The sequence below is a fragment of the Biomphalaria glabrata genome, chromosome 12, assembly GCF_947242115.1.
Source record: "Biomphalaria glabrata chromosome 12, xgBioGlab47.1, whole genome shotgun sequence".
NCBI classification, from domain to species: Eukaryota; Metazoa; Mollusca; class Gastropoda; family Planorbidae; genus Biomphalaria; species Biomphalaria glabrata.
The window spans coordinates 26,396,046-26,418,540 of NC_074722.1; the positions used below are offsets into that span (position 1 = coordinate 26,396,046).

Genomic DNA, 22,495 nt, shown 5'->3' on the forward strand with positions numbered 1-22,495 from the left:
AAGGTGCTCGGTTGTGTATCAGTTGATGTGGGGGGGGGGGCATGGTGGCTGAGTGGTAAAGCACTTGACTTCCGACCCAGGAGTCTCAAGTTCAAATCTCGATGCACTGGTATCTTGAATTTTGGGAACTTTATGATGCGCCTGAGTCCATCCAACTTTTATGGGTACCTGATATTGGGCTGGCCACATGACACCCTCATTAACCACCGGATATAGAAACAGATGACATTTACATCATCTGCCTTATTGGTCGCAAGGTCTGGAAGGAATACTCTAGTTCTTTACTTAGCAATTTCATCTGTGGTAGGGGAATTACCACAACAACGCACTGACCACACCATGCCACGGGAACCTATGCTAGGAAAAAACAAAAACAATTTGTCTTCTTTATATTCAATTTTTGTTGAAAGTAAACAGCTGCGCAGACCGCCATTCGGTTGACACTTAGGACCTGTAATCTAGTGCTTCGAGGTCCTCATCAGTACTTCCGGCATAGCTTCCCCTGCCCATGTAATGGTATGAACAATTAACAAAACAAATGCTACCGTACGAGAAATGTTTTTGTAATTATGTTACAAGATCAGCTGTCGTCATCGAGATGTACATAGAAGTCAAATTCATAAAGTGATGATTGTGAATGTGTATGTGTTTCGTGTGTGAATGTTGTTCGAATTTTTCAGTAATTGTACAGTAGTTACGCTGATATTGTTAATTGTAGTCAAACTGAATTTCCGTTTGATTGGATCAATAAAATTATCTTATCTTATCTTATGATCTCCTACAAGTAGAAACCATTAAAAGTCAGAAGCATTGTCAGTGGCTACTTTCTGACGCGCAATAAATAAATAAACAAGCAAAACATTAAAAAAAATCTTTTTTTAAAAAGAAAGCAAACTTTATTTAAGGGGAAGAACCACAAAACTTTCTGGAATATATATCAATCTTGCATGAATAAGCTCCCCTTTTCCCACATACAACCATTATTACTAATTGGTTGATTTTTTTATATTAATTTATGTATTGTCATTGAATATTTATACGAAGTGTCAACTTGATTTGAAGTGGGAGAAAACCGTATAAAAAATGTAATAAGGGGATAACTCCAGATGTACAGCCACCTCTCTCAATAAGTAGCATTTATTTCCCTTGTTCGATACTAAGCAAAAGAATTAATTACCAATAATTAATTAACTAATGGGTTATTTGTTTCATCGATTCATGTTTCGTTAGGTACAACAAAGAATTGAGTTTCAACTTGATCCGAGAATCTGTGTGTGTGTGTGTGAAATAACGTGTACACAATTTTTACCAGGCAGACAGAGTGAGTTGATTTAAGCTTTGTAAAATAAAAAAGTAGAGTCCACTGGAACCTAGTCGCTGTGATTTCATTATGCACTATGGGTAAAAAATTTAAGGGTCTTAGGCCGGATGTGACCTTCGGACCATAGTTTGGTTCATTCCCGATTATTACTATGGCATCTTTAAAAGGTTAAATGGTTGACTTCATGGAGATCATTCACCAAAACGAACGATCACGTGACAACCATTGATACAACAACAAAAACTGTCACGTGATAACCATTGTTGATTCGAATGAGATCGTAAGTTGCATAAAAGACATAGGGAAGCACGTGGCTCAATGTTGTTTGTTTACGATTGGTGAATCAGGCCCATGAAGGCCTCACTGTTTTTCATTTTTTTAAAGCAAGAATAGTTGTTTAAAATAATTTATTCAACAAGGAAATAGTTGGTAACTATGAGTCAAAATGTTCCAGTCCGTTTGTTTTGTCAGACCCTTACATAACTATTGGGGGTAACTCTGTTCTCTTTATCTACAGTATGAGAATATCACAAACAACACAATGGTTCATTGCATTCATTCCCGACCTTTAAACTTTAAGACAGAACATTTTGGGGTAAACATACCACCGCCGACAAAAGTTTAGAGTACCGAAGGGGTGACAGACAAATAGACAGACTACTCCAAGATGTCAACTGTCTAAACCAGCTCGACAGAATTTCTGTTCAGGTTATTTTGATGATGTGTTCAGCTCTCAGACGTGACACGCCTACACAAATACAACACACGCAATAGAGCTCGAAGATAAGCGTTGCCATGGTAGCAGGACAGTGTACTCTGCCATGTTTAGTCAATGAAGGCTTGTTGGTTGTAGTTCTTGGTTATACCAAGAATTAAGTTAGGTAAGTAATGGAACAAAAGCATAATTACAAAGCTTATATCTACGCGTGACCTCAGTTGAGTATTAGCTGTATGTAACATCAAAAGTGTGTTTGCTACACGTGAAATGGGTTAATTAAACGTGACATCAGAAATGTAGTTGCTGTAGGTGACATCAGAAGAAGTGTAATATATGACATTAGAAATGTAGTTGCTGCAGGTGACATCAGAAGAAGTGGAATATATGACATTAGTAATGTAGTTGCTGCAGGTGACATCAGAAGAAGTGGAATATATGACATTAGAAATGTAGTTGCTGCAGGTGACATCAGAAGAAGTGGAATATATGACATTAGAAATGTAGTTGCTGCAGGTGACATCAGAAGAAGTGTAATATATGACATTAGTAATGTAGTTGCTGCAGGTGACATTAGAAGAAGTGTAATATATGACATTAGAAATGTAGTTGCTGCAGGTGACATCAGAAGAAGTGTAATATATGACATTAGTAATGTAGTTGCTGCAGGTGACATCAGAAGAAGTGGAATATATGACATTAGAAATGTAGTTGCTGCAGGTGACATCAGAAGAAGTGGAATATATGACATTAGTAATGTAGTTGCTGCAGGTGACATCAGAAGAAGTGGAATATATGACATTAGAAATGTAGTTGCTGCAGGTGACATCAGAAGAAGTGGAATATATGACATTAGAAATGTAGTTGCTGCAGGTGACATCAGAAGAAGTGGAATATATGACATTAGTAATGTAGTTGCTGCAGGTGACATCAGAAGAAGTGGAATATATGACATTAGAAATGTAGTTGCTGCAGGTGACATAAGAAGAAGTGGAATCATTAAATGAGAAAAATTAAATTTAAGAATTGTGTGCAAAAAAAAAAAAAAGGAAAAAGAGGGGAAGAGAAGATAATGCTTATTGGCGCACATCGGTTTTAGATTATATTCGTTTTAAAAAGGGCGATTACTTTGTCAATGTCAAGTTATCTCCCCTGAACCTTATTGCGGTATTTTCCTCCCCACTATTGACAATGGAACGAAGTTATTACTGGGTGACAAAAATTGCGTGTCACTGGTCAGTGCACTCAAACAAAACGCTGTCAACTTAAGCATTTCTCCGGTGATGAAAAATCGAATCGAGACCCAAAATAGACGCATGTTGAGGATTTCATCGTGTGACGTGGATCAGGGCTGAAGGAAGGGGATGTAGGGGGTGTTATTAGAGAGGAATATTTTTCATAGTGTACTAACATAATGTTGATTTTAATTTTTTTGGGTTGTCTTGTTTTATTTTAGGACCATGAGCTTGTTATACACACACACCTTTGTTAGAAAAAAAAAATGTGCCCAATCTGGCAATGTCAACATGTCTTGGAGACGAGCACAAAATTTGGCCAGATTTTACGACGACATATATTAAATTTTTGGTTACAAAATAAATAATTTGAAACGAATGTTGGCAACAACATTGTCTTATTTTGATTTTTGTCCAATACAACAAGCTAGGCTGGCTAGACAACTCAAGGGAAAAAAACACACGATCTGAAGCATTATTGGCAAGTATTTGTAGGGTTTTACACTGGAAACAGTTTCCAACTCTAAAACGATCTAAATAAGAAAGGACAAAATCGAAAGGAATACTAAATCCAATAGTTAGAACACGAACTAGTGTCTTTGGGGGAAAAACAATGATTCTTTTAAACAACAATCTGCATAATACATCTTTTCACAACAAGACTGTACGCTTAGAGCACCATGAGTGGCTCTTGAACACATGAATATAGTTAACACGGTCTAAATTTCATTCAATGAAATATTTTCATTTTTCAGTGTATTTACTACATACGACTATTAAATCTTGGTTTGAAAAAAAAAGTTTGATTAATTAATTATTAAAAAAACAACACACAAATGGGTTCGCTTTTAAAAGACCATTATAGCTTCTGCACCTATTTTGAGCACAAGACATGCAGTGATAAAACGGATTTTCAAAAGCGCTTTTAGTTTTCGAGATCTCGACGTGAAAGACGGACGGACAGGGAGACATTACAAAACACAATGCGGCTTTTTATACGGGCGTCACTAGAATAAAAAAAAATTGTCATAGGCTTGGAAAAGGAATGCATGTATATCAGGGGAACAAAACAACAGATTAATTGGGTCATCAATCTACATACATTTGTCACGCAAGTTGTATCCTATGCAATATTCTGAGATAATTTAGAATTGAAATATTTTTACTTTGAGATTAACTCCCTTTCTACAATTTCTACAACACCCTCAATACTCTAAGGATGGATACATAAAGTGTTAGTTCTGATCTTCTTATCTTAGATATTACAGACGTTACTTAACAAAAGAAGTTAATTACGTCCTACGCATTTCATGCGTCAATCTAGTCATGCAAGCTAATCAATAACTTAATCCCTGCTAAGTCGTTGGTTTTCCTGGCTGATTCAAGCAACCCATTCCATTCTCTAATTGCACAAGGGAGGAAGGAGCATTTGTACCAATTTGTTCTAGCGTATGCCATAAGAAATCTGCCTCTTTCTTTGTGTTTTTATGAACATTTCATTAGGTTTTGTTTTTTATTTGTATATTATGGTTCAGTCTTATATGTATTATTGCTACTTTACTTTTGATCATTCTGTCCTGAAGTGTCTCCAAGTTAAGTCATTTTACTTGTGGTGTTGCTCTAATCAAATTGTGCTTTTAACTACAAATTTATTTTGTTGCTTTGTGACGATTATTGCTGAGTTTGGTTTATGGAAACTTTACCTTATTACATCTCACTTATCATTAAATTTACAGTTGTATTTTTGGTAAGAATACCAGTACCCTTCTAAGCAAGCACTATTACATGAATGCCTGGTAAAATGTGTAAGACCAAAACGTAAAAGAAGATTAAGAAAGGGAAAGTAATTTCATACTTGGCTGCCCCCTCATCGTGAATTAATTTAACCGTTATCTTCACACCTGTTGGCGATGGCGCATGTCACACGCCCTACTACTAAGTGTTGTGCCATAGGGTGACACATATCAATCACAGCCAGCGTGACACAGATATTAGAGACATAATGTGGAATGTAGACGTAAGGGTAGAAACTAAAACGATGTTGATTGAATTATGAAAAGTAGTAACATAATGGAACAACTAATGAATACATCGACTGTCTAGAACAACATGTTGGTAGCAAATATACACATAATGAGAGCAAATGAATAACCAGGGTGCCGATGCTTAGTAACAGGATAAGATATATAAAATAGCCCAGTTCATTGAGAAGTTAGAGAGAACTGGCACCGGAAGTATAATCCAATCATGAAGAATAAATGCGCATTTACAGCATTAATATAAAAAACAGATTAACCGAAACCAAAGTTATCACACAAGACTATTAACTTGAAATCACATTAGATAAAGACTTACAGATTCCCCAAACTTTACCTTAAATATGGCTCAAACACGTCTATTCATTCCAAGTGAAGACCTGCCATGGGATTTAGAGATAAATAAATCATTATTAAAGTAACTCTAGTTCGATACACTTGGAACTGCTGTAGTTTTTTTTTTTTTACTTGTTTCTGAAGTTCCTTCGATTTGAAGATAATTACACCCTAGACCAGTGATGCTCAACCTTATTCGACCGGCGGGCCATTTAAATTTCCGACACTCGCGCCGAGGGCCACATCAACACAAAGGTAAAAAAAAAAAAGAAATAGACGATGAACCATTTTTATTAGAAAATCGTAAATACATTAATTCACGAGTTTCATTAAGCTGTTGAACGTTCTTTAGATAGAGCCCCTCTTTCTCTGTGAAAGAAATATGTTGGCTTATCGGTACCAATTCATTCACCCTTAAGTAGGGAAACAAATTTTTTTTCAAACTTTTTTTTGTGGAGAGGTAATTTTCTACACTTTATGACGACGTTTCGGCGGGCCGGATCAAATCACATCGCGAGCCGGATGTGGACCGCGGGCCGTATTTTGGACATCACTGCCCTAAACCAAACTTCCTGCAGGGAGGACGACGGCGGACAGGGTTCGAACCCGGGACCATTGAAACAGCAGTCCTGGAAGCGTGGTCACAAACTTACATTTGTTTGTCTTAGTCTGTAACTATCAAATCAATAGACCTCACTGACACATATGAATCACTTGAGAATCATCTAAAAATACAAAACTTGGCATAAAAAGAAATTCCTTGTGTCCATGGAATAACTAGAACTTAAAAAATGTTACGTTTGATGACGCCCTGTCAAAGTAAACAACATCGCTTTAAAAAGCAAACATTTCCATTGATTGAAAACTTAGACTTGCATTGTTTGCTATGTGCGCATAAGTGTGTGAGGAAGAAAATAAGAGAGAGAGAGAGAGAGAGAGAGCGAGATGAAACTGAGAGATGACCTAATATTTGGAAGGGGGTGTCAATGCCAACGGGGGGAGGCAAATAAACTTTATTTTATCCTCCAGGGCTAGATCTTATCTCTAAAATTACAACCGTTCCTTCAAAGACTAACATGATGACCTATGTCACTTATCTACGTGTTAAATCTACTTGTCCATGCTGAGCAAACATCTAGACTCTATATTAAGTCTTTAGTATTTCAGGCTGATTCAGGTCACCCGTTTCACGAAGGAGACAAAATGTGGTCAATTGTGAAAGAATACACTCGTCAGATAGTCTTTAGTACAATTCTATTGGAGGAAACAAAGGCTGCATTTTTTAAAATCTTTAAAGTCTAGATAAAAGACAGTCAAGCGATTGTGATAGAAAAGCGATAAGACGCCATAACATATATTTGAGTATGTTTCCATGGCCCCTCTACTGTAGAAGGGGTTGCAATCTATTGATTACACACCAGATAATACTAAAAGTAATTTTTAATATTGGAAAAACAAAGAAATTATGGAAATTATAGACTGGCCGATTAAGGAGTTTTATGAAACAAAAATTTGTGACTTGCAATTTTGTGTAGTTTATTATACAGCATTTATGAGCAGTATAAAAGTTAAGTATTCATATCTATTTCAGCCACACACCTATATATATATTGTAAATAAGGAGGCAGTGTAGTTTTGTTTAATCTCTAAGAAAGAAGATACTGCAATTGTTCATAATTCGGAAATCCGAATACAATAGATATACATGTTTTCAAGTTACTTGAAGTTACTTCCTTCGGCCAGTCTGGAAATTACAAATAGGTTTTGGGCCTTTTGTTAAGCTCTTCTTTAAAATAAATCAACAAAAGAGTCATAGTAATTTAATAAGCCAATGAAACTGCCAGGACTGATTCTTTTTATTTTTTAAATAATAAAACTGATTAGCTAGAAGACATGTTGGGGTTTTAATTTCGTGAAGATCGCATCAATTGTATACTGGACAGGGAGTTAAATCTTTCTATGATAAGCCGTCATCACCATTGAACTATCTTTATCTCTTTTTCTTTCTCTCTCTCTTTCTTTCCTTCTTTCTCTTTCTCTCCCACTCTCTCTCTCTCTTTTTCTCTCTCCCTCTTTCTCTCTATCTTTCTTTCTCTATCCCTCTGTGTCTCTTTCTTTCTATCGCTTTTTCTTTCTCTCTTTTTTTTTTCTCTCCTTTTCTCTCTCTCTCTCTCTCTAAATATGGGGGAAGATAATTGTTGAGAAGACTATCGTTCTGTCTGTCGGCGCTCAGCGAAGTCGTTTGTTTTTGGCCACACATCTCACATTTCTAGGGTTCTGTTGTAACGAATAAGACTACTTCAGCTAGTCCCTTGGTATCGAATAGGTTTATCAAATTCAATAGAAAAGATCGATGCCCCAAATATTTGCGCGTGTATCTAGTGTCGAATTACAATAAAGAGTAACGTGACGATACTTTTTTGCTCAAAGACCATAGATACATTGTGTGTACGAGTTTGGAGTGCATGCGTTTGGCAGAGAAGTACTGTATTTTTTGTGTGTATAGTCTGAGCCAAACATTCAGCCTGGAGCCAACTACTCTGTCAGGAGCCAAGTATTCTGTCAGGAGTCAGCCATTCCGTCAGGAACCAACCATTCTGTGAGAAACCATTAACCATTCTGTCCTGAACCAACTATTTCCGAGAGAAACCTACCGGTCTGTCAGAACCATTCACTCTCCTCTGTCTGGTTCCAACCATCCTGCCAGGAACTAATCTCTCTGCTCTGTCAGGAACCAACCATTCTGTCCGGAACCAACCATTCTGTCCAGTACAACTGTTCGCTATATGTGTATTCCAGACTTTACAGAAGCCTAGCTTCAAAAAAGTTTCTAATCCATTAGAAATGTTGTTTTCACTTGCTGTAGTTTCCATAGCAATGAACTTGTTCTACATAATAAAGTAATACTATCCCTAATTTAGCCTTTTTTTGTTTATCCTATATCTTGACAGGCAGTATGTTTCATAGACGCCACTCATGAATTTCTTACATTGGTTGTAATGTTAAAAAAAAAATACTATGATCTCCTGCTGAAAAATACCCCCACTCACTACTGACGCACACAGTTTGTCTAGGTGTAGTTAGCCCTGAAATCTTCCCCCATCAATCCACGCCTTTGAAAGTCCGAAAATGTTTGCTCCTTGCAAGATAAGAGAAAAAGAAAAGACGCCAAACGTTCAATGTGGGTGAGAGTAGAAATAGGTGGGGCGGAGAGGGCGGAAACTTTTTGTAACGGAAGAAGATGAGCTCACCTTTCACCCTGAATCGAAACAAGGACGGGTGACGTCATCGAGGTCTACCTCGCAGGTGTTTCGTGTGTGGGAATTCTAAATATTGCTGGATGCACACACGTGCCAGACAAATATTGTGAGAATAGTCTGTTCAATATTTCTTATGATGTTACTATACAAAAACAATACAGGAGACCCGATAACTTGAATTAAACATTATCTTTTTTTTTCTAAAGGGGCTTTATAGTGAAACTGAAAACAGCATGTGGATCTAGATTTACTGTTTAGTTAACGTCGACGTAATGTAGTGTTTACTTTGGGATACACACAACAAGCGGATCAGGCCAGTAAGCAAAAACTGTCGCGTCAACAAACCCATTATTGTCATAGACTAAAACCCAGATCTGGGATTGTGATGTTTAAAAAAAAAAAAAAAAAAAAGGGAGAAAATCAAGCAGCTAACGGTTTAAGAAGTTGAAAGAAAATGTAAAGGAGAAACCCCTAAAATAAAAAGAGGTTATTTCTATGTAATCTTACATAGAAAGAAAAGCAACACTAAAAAAAAAACAGTTAAAGAAAACGTTGTGCGCAAATGCTTAAAAGGTGATAATTGGGCGTGCTTGAGTGTTGGTCAAGGGTTATATATAGGCATATCACAATATGAAATACTATAAATAAATACAAATATAATCTATAAAATTCATTCTTAAACAGAGCCCACCGTCTAAATATTGAAAAAAAAAAAAAGAAGAAAAGAAATGGTATTCCAACAATGGCGTCAAAAGATCAGAGTGAAGTGGTCTATGTGTTTCTCCCCAGGCTTTGTAGAAAACCTTTTCCTTTGTTCCTCAATCTGAAAGAATCTACCTCTTGCTTTGTCTGCCTGAATTGTGTAACAGCTCAAGTTAATACGTTTGACTGATGTTTGTGACTGTTAGATCTAGTCTTTAGTTAGTCTTCTGTGTTGGTTTGCTTTAGTTTCATATTGAAGAGGGGATGTTTAACCTCAAAACCCTCCGGAGGATTTTTTAAACTCAAAACCCTCTTGAGGGGGGTTTAAGCTCAAAATCCTCTGGAGGGGATTTTAATCTAACAACTCCCTACGCTCAGGGAATTTGGTGCTTGTCGTTTGCTTGAGTTTTTTTTTTTATTGAAGAAGGGGTTTAACCTCAAAACCCCCCCCCGGAGGGGGATTTTAAACTTAAAACCCTCTGATGGGGGGTTTTAAAACTCAAAACCCACCTTGGCTGCACTGGCGGAATTCGTTGAGTGTAGTTAGCTTTAGTTTTTCTCGGGGGTGGAGAGAATTGAGCTCCGAACCTTTAAATAATAAAAATAATACTTAAAAAATGTCTACATTATTATATATAAGAAAGACTGGATGAAGGTTGAAATCAGGATGCAGAAATGAATCATTATGACTAAATGAATACACTTCCCATGGAACATATGATAGCAGCACTAAGGTACGAAGGTTATTGGAAAAGAAGGGAAGAAATAAAGGAGAGACAAATTAGTTCCGCCGAGGACTCGAACCTCGGACTTCCGAAGGGGCCCATCACTTAGCAGCAAAACGATACCTGTCTAGCATCTGACCTGAGATGATTCTCTCAATAACCTTTGTACCAGTACCTTGGTGCTGCTGTCACGTGTCACATCTCATGTTTATTCATCATTTGTGTCAGCACTAAAGTTTCAAACTCCATTATTTTTTATTTCACAAAGAGTTGTAGATTAGAGATTATCCATTCTATATTTATAAAGTCAATGTTACTTACAAATAACAATTTTTAAATATCGCCCATTTCCGGCATTTTAAGCAGCGCCCCCTTAAACAATTATTCATTTTGTTTTTACTTCTTGAACATTCCAAAATGTTCAGAGTTCATTCTCTTCCCCTTGCAACCACATCCGTTGTCCCTCACAGCTAGTTACGCCCCTTGGAGTCAATGTGTATTGTAATTTTACTAATACTAATGCCTTTTAGGAAATGAATAGATAGTTAAAAACCTCCGTCTGCTGACAGACAGACAACACAATTCTTCACGAAACGCTGTGGCTTCACTAACATTTAACTTGACCCTCTTGTCACAGGTAAATGAGACAAACAACAAAATTAAGCCAGAAAAATCTCAGGCTGACTTGACACCACATTGATTTCTCTTCTGCTATAATGTGAGAGCGTGCGTGTGCCACCACATTCACGTGTTGCCAACTCACGTGCACTTGGTGTCTAAACATTTTCAGTCAATGATTTACTTCATTTTACTTTATCCTTTCGAATTTACCCTAGAAATGTCTGAGGTACACATAGCAGTCAGTTTAAAGCTATGTGCCAGGTCCTTCATATAGTGTAGCTCACACTAAATTAATCCACAGTTTCTGAGGACATCTACTTCCCTTGTTCCCAAGGTTGGGTTATTGGCTAGAATTCTTATTAGAATTTAAAAACATGTAGTGACTACCAGACAACGACCCTGCTTCTGAAACAATCCTTTGTCGTCCTGCAAGAGTCTTGAACAAAGAACGTACGAATTATCTAACACTGCCTGTTCAAGTGGTATGCTCTATCGACTCTCGAAAGTACCGAGTTCGTACCCTGCCCACAGTTATTCCCACTGAGGAGGTTCGAGCTAGGACTTAATAATAATCTTCGTTATTGAAGAAATGTCCGAAACTTATAGGTTAAGTAGATACATGTAGTTCAGTGTTTCCCAAACTGTGTTCTGCGGAGCCCTAGTGTTCCGCGAGGCCTGAATAGATGTTCAACGAACTACTGGACTAATTAACTAGTAGGCCACTATATGAACTAACCTCTCTAAAAAATAAGCAAAGTGTTCGACAAAATACTCAGAATGTGCGAAGTGTTTGGAAAAAGGTTTGGGAACCACTGATGTATATCATTGGAGATACAGTTTGGGAACCACTGATGTATATCATTGGAGATACAGTTTGGGAACCACTGATGTATAGCATTGTAGATACATTATTGTTTTGAGAATGTAATTCTTGAATCGAGCAGCAAACAAAAAAAAACCGCCGAGATGACTCAAGAAACATTGGTAGGATGGTTGGAGTCAAGCCAAAAACAACAACAGCCTAGCCTTTGAAAATAGTTTGAATTGATTGAATTGGTTTGTAGGGAAATTAAATGGAATATATCGTCAGCGCTAAACGAAGTAGAAAGTTTTGTTGGCGCAGACGTTTTAAGACTAGGCCTTTAAAGAACTGGTACAATCTATTTTTAGTGGAAAGTATTTGTTTCTAATTCAAAACAAATCATCAAGTCAATAATTTAAAGTCAATTTCAAGATCTTGAGGTACACTGAACCGGACACACGGGTAACTAGAGTGTCATGTGGCCAGCACAATAACCAATCGCCTTTACTTTTCCCAGTTATAGTCTTGTATAGAGTAGAGATCGAGCTGACTGGTTCTTTTAAAGGAAAATCCAATCTCCCATTTAAACTTTAAATCCTCTACATTCTTGCTCTTTGCCAAACGGCAAACCGCACCCTCAATTGTTTTTGACACTTTGAATAAAACGCAGAAAACCTTAAAAGAACATTTCTTTTATACGCATGTAATAGAAAAATCCAAACAGAATCTATTCCAATCAGGTGAACTGTTCAATTTGAGCTTCGGAATTTCCCGAAGGCTTCTAAAGGTCTTATGTATAACTTGTCATAAGTAGTTATAAAGGCTTTTGATGTCCATATGACATCCTAGTTAACGGTCTGCCAGTGAAACAATGAATTTAAATCGACTATCCCCAAAGATTGCATGGGCGGAAGTGAATATTGTGCTTTTTACTTGACCAGAAGTTCCATTAAACAAACATTTCTTACGGTCAAGAACTTGTTGTCACATGAATGCATACATTTCTTCCTTTCTCCCATCTCTAGAACGCATGAACACATCTGAACATTACAAATCAAAATAAACTTCAGAGAATCCTAAATGCTGCTGGTAAAGTCATTAGCAAAAAAAAAAAAAAAAAAAAAAAACAACAACATTTGGGCAGCTGTTTGAGAAAAACATTCATTAAAAAAAGCTAAAAAGATTCTTGAAATAAAAAAAAAATGACCTTGTGGGTCAGGATTTTGTGATTTTACCAAGACACAGATAGCAAAGACAAACAGAAACAAAATTTCTTTGGTCCCTCTGGCGATCAGATCATTAAATACGATTCAATTATCTGATATAAACATTTCACATGTAAATTTTGGGTGAGTCTGGTGTGATTGTATATTTTAGTTTTCTAATGGTTATAATGTTTTTTTTGGTGTAATGCACAAATGAAAAGACACATTTCCTTATGGATAATAAAGATTATTATTATTATTATTACGTTGCTTGCCTATATCTTTGCACTAAGATCTTTTGTGTAGAATGATTGATGTCCTTCATTGAAGACGCTTATAGCACATTATTTTTTTACTTTTATAAAAGAGTAACTCAACTGATCCAAATCAATTTTCTTTAAGAGTCGATGCCTAGACCGCATAAATTGACTTGAAAAAAAATATTCTGGACTTGATGGATGGCGGAACTTTTAACTCAGCTCAATAGCTTTGTACTTTGTAGGTACCTTTATTGTCTTTAAATTCCAATCCAAATGAACTTTCGGTGAAGTATGAGACGCAATGGTCTCCTTGGCGATATTGTTCCAGACAATGAAGTTACATCGTTTCAGGGTTTTATAGATTTAAGGTTAAATAATAACAAAATAAATATCAATTTTTTACTCTCTCTGTCTGTTTGGCCAAAAGTTTGTACACGTTATTTCTCCAACACCCAATCTCAGATTAAGATTGTTTCTTTTACCTGACAACACAAGTATTAGGAAAAAAAATTAACCAATTAGTAAATTAACCATTGGAAATTAATTATTTTGTTTGGTATCACGAACAAGGGAAAGAAATTGTACTTGACTGATGTGATGGTATAAGTTGAATAATCTTAATAAGCAAATCGCTGGCAGAGTGGTTAGTGTGTTGGTTTGAGGAGGCTTGAGCCCTCGAGTTCGGATTCATGTATTTCACCTTTTAAAAAAAAATATGTTTAAAAAGCGATCATCCAGATACCCGCTTCTTTCTCCCCTACCCCGTTTCCAAATGGTCCAGACAACTGAGACAAGTGTTAGGATCATGCTGTGATATGAAAGCTAAAAGTATGAAATAGCGCTAACAAAAAACAATTGGTAAAAATATTGGTAATCGCGCAGATTACTTGTTAGTCTAGAATAGTCTATTAATAATAATAATAATAATAATCTTTATTATCCGTAAGGAAATTTGTCTTACAATTTGTGCATTACAAACTACGATAAAAAATGTTTTTTTTTTAAAGTATATTTTAAATGTTTTTCTAGATTGAAAAACAACATACCTTATGTACATCAGATTCAGGCCATCTGTTTGTATGACTAACGGTTATTGAGGGTGTCAAGTAGATAATACAACGACCAACCCTCTTGGACGTCCTAAAATTCAAAATCTCTGTCACCAGAATTTGAACTCGAGGCCCCTCAGTTCTATGCCAACCGCTTTATCATTCGGCCACCACGATCTCATAAACTACAGGTAATTAATGGTAAGCTCTGTGGATCGCAATCTCTGAACGGGGAAATTTACTTACTTTTTAACTGTGTCCGACAAGAAATACAGAACTTTGCAGCTAAATGACATTTCAATTAGAACTGTAATTTTAAAACATGTGACGAAGTAACAACAGTCATGTCCATGAAATTTATTTTTTTAGCCACCGGATACGACCATGTCAAAAATAGATATATCCAAATAATTTATTCTCATTTTCAGTTCTAGATTATCTACCTTTGCCACGAGCTCGCGCGAAGTACCTACACCACGTCACAAGATTTATTTTAACATTCAGAGCGGCATGTTAGGTTTTTTTTTTTTTTAAACTGTTAAGTTGTATTCAGTTTGCTAAAGCGGTGTACAGCCATTCATGATAATGTCTTTGAATACAAAAAAAAAAAAAAGAGGTTATTAAAAGCGGTGAATTGGGGAAGGGGCTTATCCATCAGTTAACAACAATGTTTTATTCTGATGCAGTGACCCATCGCACGCTAACACACAGACATATTCAAAGCGGACTTTAAAGCTGCATCCACCTCTCCTTTTTCTCTTCTCTTGAAAAATAGTCTGCATGCCCAATACATTGGTGAACAAGGTCAACTATGGCGTGTAATCGCTGAGTTACAGTTTAGGTCGTGTTCCTTCAATGTGATACATTTTTAAAAACTCTGCATTAAAGGAAGAATACATTCATAGGTTTAGACTATAATGGTAAAAACGCTAATTCAAGTTGGTAGACAAATACAGAATATCACATTTTGTTTTTAGATGTTCGAGTTTTAAAAACATAACGACGAATGACACACACATCCGTCTTGTTAGAGGTTTTAGCAATGAGGCCATGTCAGTGGATTGGGGGGCCCGGGGTGCTTGACCTCTTTAAGGGCCCCTTCTTTTTGACATTCAACATCATGACATGAGATAATGGCGTAATATTTAATGTAAAAACAGATTTCGGACACTCATTTGGGGGACCTCCTCAAGTGGGCGCCCGGGGGGGATTTTCAAATTTGGACCCCTTCCCCCCCCCCCTCCACACCCTAGCTACGCCGCTGGGTCATCTACGAAATAAGGCGTCGATAAGAGTGTCAGTCTCGTAGCACAACTATTACTTTGCATTGAACTAGGTCTGCACTACTCTGCACCTAAATGTCTATCAGACTACAGGACCAATTATAAATCCTGTATATGAGTTGTGAACTAAACGAAACAATTGTAATCAAAGAATGTCTCGGGAATTTGTGTTCAGTCTTGTTTCTTCTCTTGTTAATTAAGCTCTGCGATTTAATATGCCCACACGTATTAATTAAAAAAAGAACAACTAAATGTATTTAGATCTTTAGAACGATCACTATTAATTAGACTATTACTGATTCATTGACAAGAGTGCAGAAATCCAATTCGTACCAGTATCCCAGCAGCCTTCATCGTCTTTTCTTAATCATAGAATAATCGTAGTTATAGAGAAGTAGGCCTATCTAGAAATTACTATGTTAGAAATCTTTCAGTGTTTTAGTCTAAATGTGTTGTTCGGTGTTTCCTTGTTTTAGACTAAATAAATTAGACACTTAATAAAAAACAACAACAACAACAAAGCAAACAATGTTGCAAAGTGATCCACCCAGGCAGGTAAAAAGGCAGGTTTCAATATTATCAAAATGAAATTCTATCAAAGACAAATGACAGAAAATAATGGAGAAAAAAAGGTTAACAGATCTCGTGTGGTGCCCAAGCGGTCCAAATGATAGGTGAAAGTGAATGTGAAGTTAGATGTAAACCTGGCCTAACTGATGACTTGTAATGAGAATCTAATTGATCTAATTGTTTTGTAAAGGGCCAATCTCTTATTCCTCAAGAAAAAAACATTTCCGTAAAAAAATTAATTAAAAAATATTTTTTTTTTTCCTTTGGTTAAGTGTTCAATGGTACCCATGAACACCTATAGTTCGCGGGATAATATGAAAAACTACTTATTAATTGTTGTTTTAAATTATGTCCAACTTATATGCATACTAAATAGATTTTTTCTCTTTAAAAAAAAAAGTAAACATTTTTATTGTAAATATAGTAATTGGTATAACAGAGCTTACATAACTTAACAATACAAATGCAAAAAAAAAAATTTTGACAAAAAATCTACAACCGTTTGCATAAATGTGTTAAAAATATGGTAAATAGTGATCTCCCCTAATAAAGAGCCTTCCGTGTTTGTTACTATTAATAGTGAATAGTTGTAGAAGTGGTGTATTTTAATGAAAAAAACTGCTTGCATAAGTGATCTAAAAAATTAGATTTTTCGCTTTCAGAAAAGAAAAAAGTAGCCGTTGCATCAGAACTTTGAATGATGTCGGATTTTCACTATCTTTTCTTGTTTACGAGATCTAAACGGGACGGACGGACGTACAGACATTCCACACAAAACTAATAACGTCTTTTCCCCTTTCTGGGGCCGCTAAAAAATAAAAAAAACAAATTAGGTTCATAGTCCATAACATTGAACTTGTGAAAATGTGGAAACACAGTTACCCGGATGTTGTTTCTATGATAATGAAAAAGAAAAAAAGAAGCTATACACGTGAAATTCTCAATAGCTTTCTTTTTGTTTGCGTCATCAAAAGCCTCTAACCCAGAAACCTTTTCTGATTAGACAAGTGAAGAAGGGGAATGGGGGGGGGGGGGTGTTTGTTAAATGTAAATTAAAACACCCAAACAAGATAGCTATGAGATTAACAATGAAAGAAATTCCAATATGTCAGTTTGGTGATAAAACAAGACATCGTTACCAACTTGTCTGGATTACAAAGAGATTAACCTGAACATGATGCCCACTTTAAACGTCTGAACAAAAAATGAAAATGAGACGATAAAAGACTATAAAGAGACAAGCGTCTATTATTCTTCAAAGAAATATAAATTTGTTCATGTTGATTCAAATCATGAACATCTCATCTTGTCAATACATCTTTTTGAGCTTGCCGCCTTGTTGTTATTGATCTTGTTGTTGCTATTGATATTTTTTGTTTATCTAATGATTCTTAAAAGAAGATATAATCCATTGTATCAAGATGTAGTGCAAGTTAAAATGTTTATTCTATGTCCTTAAGACGATAGGAATGCAAAAAGAAAAAAACAACAACAACAAAAAAAGTTTGTTTCAAATAAATTTAACTTGAACAATAATATTAAAATGCAAAATTGGAAAGAACAAGAAAAAAAAAAGCATAAAAAATACTTAAAAAAAAAAAACAAAACCAAGCTTATATTAAGTGTAATTGTATTGGTGGGGGGAGAAGGGGGTGTCTGGGTGAATGTTACCGTGATCGCTTTTTAAATGCATTAAAATTGTATGAGTTGATTTCGAACTCAGGTCTCAAGCCTCCTTAAGGGGTCTAAATTCAGCTTATACCACCACATCTGTCCAGTACGATTTCTTTCCCCTGTTCGATACCAACCAAAACAATTAATTACCAATAGTTAATTAACTAATTGGTTTTTTGTTTTTTTTAATACTTGTGTTATCAGGTAAAAGAAACAATGGCCCGAAATTTCAGCTTGATCCGAGAATGGGCGTAGAAGAAATAACGTGTGCAAACTTTTGGCCAGACAGACAGGGAGTTCATATAAGCTTCATACAAATGTCAAACTACGTTAACGATTATGTTGGAGTGATAAAGAACAAAGAGGAAAGTAAAAAAAACAACAAAGGATAACAAAACAGAGATAAAGAAAAGAGTGAAAGATGGAGATAGAAAAAGCATAAAGAATGAGAGAGAGAGAGAGAGAGAGAGAGAAAGAATGAGAGAGAGAAAGAATGAGAGAGAGAGAGAGAGGGGGAGGGAAAATACAACGGATTGGAGACGAGAGTGAAAAGAGAGAGAGAATAGAAAAGCTGAAAGAGCGACAAAAAAAAAATAACGGAGACAAGAAAAAAAGATAACGTTTAAGAGAACGAAAAGAATGGTTACAATGAAAAGAATGGTTACAATGAAAAGAATGGTTACAATGAAAAGAATGGTTACAATGAAAAGAATGGTTACAACGAAAAGAATGGTTACAAAGAAAAGAATGGTTACAACGAAAAGAATGGTTACAATGAAAAGAATGGTTACAATGAAAAGAATGGTTACAATGAAAAGAATGGTTATAATGAAAAGAATGGTTACAATGAAAAGAATGGTTACAATGAAAAGAATGGTTACAATGAAAAGCATAGTAGTAGATAAACATAGATATTCTACAATATAAATTTAAAAATCCTGATGACAGCCTGACAATCCCTAATTCTCCCACTTGCCGTGGACGATAATGTACGAAAATGTCACCTGTTATTATTTAACTTAAGCCTAGAACAACTAAATCATTTTCAAGATCGAAATCGCAGCGGTTAAATTTACACAAATCAATTTTTATTCGCAATTTCGACTGAATTGTTTTTGAAAGCCGACATTTAAATGTTTAAAGTACAAAGCTATAATTAATTCTGCTTAAGACACTTATTAACACAATTTTTTGGTGTGTAACTTTCTTTCGTTATATTTTTTTAACATGTGTGTTTATTTTTTCTACACAAATCTATATCTAGATCTTAAATCTAATTCTCCTCTAGATCTAGATCTTAAGTCTAATTCTGCTCTAGATCTTAAATATAATTCTCCTCTAGATCTAGATCTTAAATCTAATTCTCCTCTAGTTTTAGATCCTAAATCTAATTCTCCTCTAGATCTAGATCTTAAATCTAATTCTCCTCTAGTTTTAGATCTTAAATCTAATTCTCCTCTAGATCTTAAATCAAATTCTCCTCTAGATCTTAAATCAAATTCTCCTCTAGATCTAGATCTTAAATCTAATTTTCCTCTAGATTTAGATCTTAAATCTAATTCTCCTTCAGATATAGATACATTCTCCTCTAGACCTTCTTATCTTATCTTATATAATACAGACGTTACTTCAAAAAAGAAGATGATTACGTCCTACGCGTCATGCATTTAGTCATGCATATTAATCAATGACTTAAATTCTGCCAAGTCACTGGTTTTCCTGGATAGCTCAGGCAACCCATTCCATGCTCTAATAGACCTAGATCTTAAATCTAATTTTCCTCTAGTTTTAGATATTAAATCTAATTCTCCTCTAGATCTAGATCTTAAATCTAATTCTCCTCTAGATCTAGATCTTAAATCTAATTCTCCTCTAGACCTAGATCTTAAATTTTCCTCTAGTTTTAGATCTTAAATCTAATTCTCCTCTAGATCTAGATCTTAAATCTAATTCTCCTCTAGATCTAGATCTTAAATCTAATTCTCCTCTAGACCTAGATCTACAAGAAGGCCTTTTTCCAGATCGAAAAATAAGTGTGTTGCTTTGTTTAAATTTTTTTTTTTTGGGGGGGGGGATATTTAATACGTTTTGTGAAGATGGGTTATTCCAAATAAGGTGCCTTTTCTTGATCTAGATTCTAGATCTATGACTGTCAAAATTAAAACAAAAATGTAAAGAGTGGACTAAGCTACTACTAGTGATATCTCTTCTTTCAAACTGTTTCGTGAGAAGAGCAAAGCTTCAAGAAATTATCAGTACTTCTATGACTTAAGGGTAAAAAAAAAATGTGTGCAGTGCGGTTGCATCATTATATGGTAGGATGCAACGGGTGATTCAAAGAACGGTATGCTTTGTTTAAAGCCTTGCTTTACTGGTCTTACATCAGAGGGATGAAAGTTCGTCGTTGGGAATGAGAGTTTTCTGTTGGAGAAAGAGAACAATTATGCGATGTTATTGTAATGTTAGCTGTTCCACTGAATAGACAAGGACCAAAACACTCGCTGGGTGAAAGTAGTGTGTGTATGTGTGTGTGTGTGTGTGTAAAGGCGCTATAATGCAGGCAGGTGAGAAGGCTACAAATGATGGGCCTAAGAAATGTTTGTGTATATTTTACTAGTCGACCGGCGGCGGAACATACGCCGCTATTTTGCAGGACCGGGCATAGGCCACAGCAACCTATCCGACCGCAGTGGGCCCAACACTTTCATAGTACCCGCGATAATTCTATGTGTAAATTATTAAATTAAATCATTTTATAACTTATAACAGATTTCTAGTGGCAAAATATATGAAAAAGTCATGGAAATCGGAAATTATTAAAAATCTTTTGAAAACTCATACAAATCTCATGACAAAAATTGTCATTTTGGGGTGTCTTTCAATATGGAAAATGCCAATCCTACGGGTGATAAATAAAACGGCATTATGCATTAGCCGTAATTGTGTAATCTGGTGAAAGAAGCTTCTCGCGCCTCAAACTAATGAAGAATTACTTTAGTTCAACAATTCTCGTAGATAGATTGAAATAAAAGTTGTATGTTGCTATTGTGCGTGATCTATGTGGGAAATAAAATGTTCATGATACACTGTATGACTTCGCTACACGCAAGGCTCGTAAAGTTTGTGGGATACCTCTATCCGCAGAAATAAAAGAGTGATCTTTCCTTTACTTCTTCTTCTCGTCCAAACTCTTGAGCGAAGAGTTATATATATATATATATATATATATTTATATTAGATGGTTTCAATCGTAGCGTAGCACGAGTATCTCTTCGTGAAGATACATAAATGAATGAACACACACAAAATGAAGCGATAGTATGTACATAATAAATGTGATTCAGTATGTACAGTAGTAATACATAAGAAATACAATGATACTATGTTCTGTATTGAACACTGAATGAACAGGACGATAGTATCTGAACTAATACATACGCTTTGTACCGAGTGAGAAGATATTCACAAGTTATAATGCAATACAATGAATAGTAGGTCTAGACCAGTGATTCCCAAAGTGGTCTATATAGACCCGCAGGGGTCTACGAAGACTTCCAGGGGTCTACGAAAGTGAAAAAATAAATTGGGGGTCTATGAGATGTCCACGGGGGTATACAATAATATTTTACATCACATTAACGTAATTCTTTATACACTATGCAATATAAATTAAGCCTGGGGTCTACCGAAAACCAAAAAACATGGCTAGGGGTCCACGAGATTTAAAAAAAGTTTGGGAACCATTGGCTTAGACGTAAGTTCAAGATGGAGACACAGGATCATACAAAACACAAGGATTACTAATTCTTTTTAGTGACTTTCTCAAGTAGTGGCCGAAGTGGTCCAAGTGGCTTCAAATGTCCACGGTGAGGGTGGCGTCCATAATTACTAATGTTCAAAAGACGAACAAGTAGTTAAAGTGTAAATATGTTACCAGAAATAAAATGAAACACACACACACACACTCTAACTTTTAAAATGATCTAGGTAAGTGCTTTAGGCGAACTAAAATTAAGCATAAATATTTTGCACAAAAAACACAAGCATAGAGGTCAACGAGAGATGGAGAGTTTGCGGACGATGAACGTGGAATGTGTAGGTCACGTGAAATAATGAGCTGTCCCTTTCTCTTGAGACTCATTATTGTATTTCAATGACACCTAACCTTTACTTTGATCAAAAGGTCATATAAATTTCAAACACTCAAGAAACGGTACACATTATCGGAAAAAAAGTCGACTCCAATCGGACTAAACCGATGCTGTTTCGGTTCGGACAGTGGCTGGATAGTTAGACGTATAGGACAGGATATAGCCCACGTCAGATAGTTTGGGTGTTACTGTAATATATGTAAGTAAAGTAAAAAGCTCCCCTTTCATCACCTAGCGATCATGTTTCTTTGACAAACGGGTAACAAGCAGGGTATCATGTCACCAGCACAACGACCAATAGTCTTTACTTTTCCCCCAACTCATGTCAAGCACCCATCAGAGTTGGATGAACTCAGGAGCAGCCTAAAAATCAAAAAATTCAAAATCCCAGTCTTCAACGAGATTAGAACCCAAGACCCCAGGTTCGGAAACTTGACCACTCATCCACCACGTCCCTGGTAGTATATGTACACGTAACTAAAAAAACAACAACAACGTTTGATAAGTCTTAAGTAACTATCTGCTAAAATATCAGCATAAAAACGTAATT

General features: G+C 35.8%; 1 protein-coding gene across 5 annotated transcripts in view; it reads right to left on the reverse strand.

Annotated features, from left to right (window-relative positions):
* LOC106076351 (uncharacterized) overlaps positions 1-22,495 on the reverse strand; it is a 55,946-nt gene that overhangs the window by 6,342 nt on the left and 27,109 nt on the right. The window contains exon 1 of one of the 5 annotated variants that reach the window (XM_056005263.1): positions 14,514-14,704. The exons of 3 other annotated variants lie outside the window; for them this stretch is intronic. The gene's annotated coding sequence lies outside the window, so the exon portion shown is untranslated. Of the gene's footprint in view, positions 1-10,115; positions 10,194-14,513; positions 14,705-22,495 lie in introns of those variants that run through there. One more of the 5 variants, XM_056005266.1, reaches the window with a different exon arrangement.